The sequence below is a fragment of the Triticum aestivum genome, chromosome 3B (assembly GCF_018294505.1).
Source record: "Triticum aestivum cultivar Chinese Spring chromosome 3B, IWGSC CS RefSeq v2.1, whole genome shotgun sequence".
In the NCBI taxonomy this organism is placed as follows: domain Eukaryota; kingdom Viridiplantae; phylum Streptophyta; class Magnoliopsida; order Poales; family Poaceae; genus Triticum; species Triticum aestivum.
This window is the reverse complement of record NC_057801.1, coordinates 78,449,018-78,453,167: the sequence shown is the minus strand read 5'-3', so window position 1 is coordinate 78,453,167 and position 4,150 is coordinate 78,449,018.

Below are 4,150 nucleotides of genomic sequence, written 5' to 3'. Positions count from 1 at the left end.
AAAAGCAGGTGGCGCCACCCATGTGGTGCCCCTAGGGGCTGTGATGTAAAACCAGCCCCATTGCCATAAGCCAAACTCTTCTTGGAAAGTGCCCTCAGGCCATGGAGCACCGGCTATCTTGCTTATGATTTCTCCTCCGCACTCACCGTGCTGCCCCTCGATCATCTTCGGCTCCACCTTGAAGGTTCTAAGCCACAATCCGAAGTGAGGGGTGATATGCAGGAAGGCTTCACACATAACAATGAATGATGAAATTTGGAGGATGGACTCCGGAGCTAGGTCATGGAATTCCAGCCCGTAATAGAACATCAGCCCCCTCACGAAGGGATCAATCGGGAAGCCTAGCCCCCGAAGGAAGTGAGATGTGAACACCACGCTCTCATCGGGCTGGGGAGAAGGAATGGCCTGCCCTTGAGCAGGCAGCCTATGCGAGATTTCGCCGGTTAGATACCTGGCATCTCTCAGCTTTCGCATGTTTTCTTCCGTAACGGAGGAAGGCACCCACCGGCCTTGAGGGTCGAAACCGGACATCGTCGAAAGTCCGAAGTGCCTAAAACTAGAAGCTTTGAGTGTTGGAACTCGAGGCGAGAGGCGGATTCGATTGGATTGAAAGAAAAGGGAGTCGAGCCTTGGTCTCTTTATAAAGGAGTTGAATACCAAGAGCCCTCCCCGTAACCGTTTGGGACTCGCTTTCAATTAGAGAGTCATACCAAAAGGCACGGTTTGGTTACCTGCACCCATATTGATGGGAATCCCGGAATAAGGGGACACGATCTCTGCTTCCACAAGACGTGCCAAGGAAACCGCCTCGCTAAACATGCTGAGGTGGGGCAGTAAAACGATTCGAATAAAGGCTTGACCATGACGTGATGTCATGTTGCGGAATACGTCAGCAGATTAGATTTGTGCATATATTATTCTCTCTACGGTGGTATGTGGAACTTGTTTTTGCAGAGCCGGACACTATCCTTGTGTTCAAACATCTTCTATGAAGTATTCAGAGGAGGAACCCGTCTCGCAATGCCAAAGACAATTGGCGTGCCAGACTCGTCGTCGTTGAAGCTAGGTTCAGGGGCTACTGAGGGAGTCCTGGATTAGGGGGTGTCCGGATGGCCGGACTATGACCTTTGGCCGGACTCCCGGACTATGAAGATACAAGGTTGAAGACTTCGTCCCGTGTCTGGATAGGGACTTTCCTTGGCGTGGAAGGCAAGCTTGGCGATACGATATGAAGATCTCCCATTGTAACCGACTCTGTGTAACCCTAGCCTTCTCCGGTGTCTATATAAACCGGAGAGTTTTAGTCCGTAGGACGAACAACAATCATACCATAGGCTAGATTCTAGGGTTTAGCCTCTCTGATCTCGTGGTAGATCAACTCTTGTACTACCCATATCATCAATATTAATCAAGCAGGAGTAGGGTTTTACCTCCACTGAGAGGGCCCGAACCTGGGTAAAAAGATCATGTCCCTTGTCTCCTGTTACCATCCGCCTAGACGCACAGTTCGGGACCCCCTACCCGAGATCCACCGGTTTTGACACCGACAGCCCCCCTGACTGCTGGGACCCACCAGCTACATCTTCGTAGGCAAGGAAGTGCCTGACAGTCGGGACCCACCTGGTCGAAGCGTACGTAGCGTTGTCATTCTGGTCGCGAACGTGTACATACATATATACTGGTGGATATAGAGGCGCGCATGTGTCGTAGTAGAGGCGCACACTTAGCATGTACACGTACGTACAGCGGCCAGGGTGCAAGAAATAAAATACGGCCACGTATGTGTACATACGGGCGGGGTCTCGAATGCCTACTCGTGCATACGTACGGCGAGGGCTCGTGTACATGGCTGGGTCGGAACGGAGAAACAGCATCGTCGTCGTGTTCATGGGGAGGCAACAGAATGCGTCGTGTTCATAGGGAGGCAACGGAATGCATCGTGTTCATGGGGAGGAACTGGAATGTGTCGTGCTCATCGGGAGGCAATGAAACGCGTGGGAGCCAACCGGCTGGGTCGGAACGGAATGCGTGGTCGTGTTCATCGGGAGGGCTTGGATGGAACAGGCGATGGAAACGAGGCCCGGCGTACTGCAGAACAGAGGAAACGGACCTCCTACGTTCAGAACGGGGTCCTGTTGATCAGGAGGGGTGTGGCCTACCGCAAAATGGAGAAAACGGACCTCCTACGGTCGAAATGGGGGTCCTGTTGATCGGGAGGGGTGTGGCCTACCGCAAAACGGACGAAACAGACCTCCTACGGTCGAAAAGGGGGTCCTATTCATCGGGAGGGGTGTGGCGTACCGCAAAACGGGACTCCACGGGATACTATTCATCTCCACCGTCGACCTCCTCCAGCCTCCACGGGCTCCTATTCATCCAGCCTCCACCGTGCGCTACTCCACCGGCTACTGTTCAACCACCCCTCCACCGTCTACTGTTCATCCAGCCCTCCACCGTCTACTATTCATCCAGCCCTCCACACCACAGGGTCCTGTTCAACCACCCCTCCACGGCCACCCCTCCACCGTCTACTGTTCATCTAGCCCTCCACACCACGGGGTCCTATTCATCCAGAGGCAACACCACCGCTCACTGTTCATCCAAACCCACCCCCCCTGGCAACGCTCACTATTTATCCAATCGATCGGCTTCAGTTAGCAGCAGTAGCAAAGGAATCGCTCCATCGGGTTTAGTTAACAGCCATCGATCGATCGCTCGGGTTCAGTAATGCGTAGCCTGCAGTGCAATCGCTCGGTTTCAGTTAGAGCCCAACGCCTCACTCGGGTTCAGTTAGAGCCAATGCCTCGCACACACGCGCGTACGTGTACGAGAGAAACGTGCATCGCTCGGCCCCCGACCTCCCACCGTAACCGGCAACTCCCTGAAATTTTCCTCCCCCTCGCTTCTACCACGGTTTTTTCCGTCATGGACGGCCCAAAGAATGTCATGCAGCTGCGTCTCTGGCCCGCCCAGGATCAAAAGCCCATTTTCTGTCATGATTTTTTGTCATAGAAGTAGGAGCCCACCACATCTATGATGATACCGGGTTTTGTCACAGTTATCGTCATAGAAGTGTCATATGTATGACAGAAAAAAATTCATTCGACCCAAAATGTTACGGATGTTTCTTTTTTTTGTAGTGTTTGTGATGAATCTCAATATGTAGGGGATGGTGAAAACCATTCCTGAGGTATTTTCAATGCTGAAATCAGCGGAGGTGGAGATCAAAAAGGAACATCAAGTGTTGATGGTCAATAAAACCACTAGTTTCAAGAAAGTCAAGGGTAAGAAGAACTTCAAGAAGGACGGCAAGGGAGTTGCCGCGCCCGGTAAGCCAGTTGCCGGGAAGAAGCCAAAGCATGGACCCAAACCTGATACTGAGTGCTTTTATTTCAAGGGAAACGGTCACTGGAAGCGGAACTGCCCCAAGTACTTAGCGGACAAGAAGGCCGGCAACACCAAAGGTATATGTGATATACATGTTATTGATGTGTACATTACCAGTACTCGTAGTAGCTCCTGGGTATTTGATACCGGTGCGGTTGCTCATATTTGTAACTCAAAACAGGAGCTGCGGAATAAGCGGAGACTGGCGAAGGACGAGGTGACGATGCGCGCCAGGAATTGTTCCAAGGTCGAGGTGATCGCCGTCGGCATGCTACCTCTACATTTACCTACGGGATTAGTTTTAAACCTCAATAATTGTTATTTAGTGCCAACTTTGAGCATGAACATTGTATCTGGATCTCGTTTAATGTGAGATGGCTACTCATTTAAATCCGGGAATAATGGTTGTTCTATTTATATGAGAGATATGTTTTATGGTCATGCCCCGCTGGTCAATGGTTTATTATTATTGAATCTCGAACATGATGTTACACATATTCATAGTGTGAATACCAAAAGATGTAAGGTTAATAATGATAGTCCCACATACTTGTGGCACTGCCGCCTTGGTCACATTGGTGTCAAACACATGAAGAAGCTCCATGTAGATGGACTTTGGGAGTCTCTTGATTATGAATCATTTGACACATGCGAACCATGCCTCATGGGCAAGATGACCAAGACTTCGTTCTCCGGAACAATGGAGCGAGCAACCAACTTGTTGGAAATCATACATACTAATGTGTGCGGTCCAATGAGTATT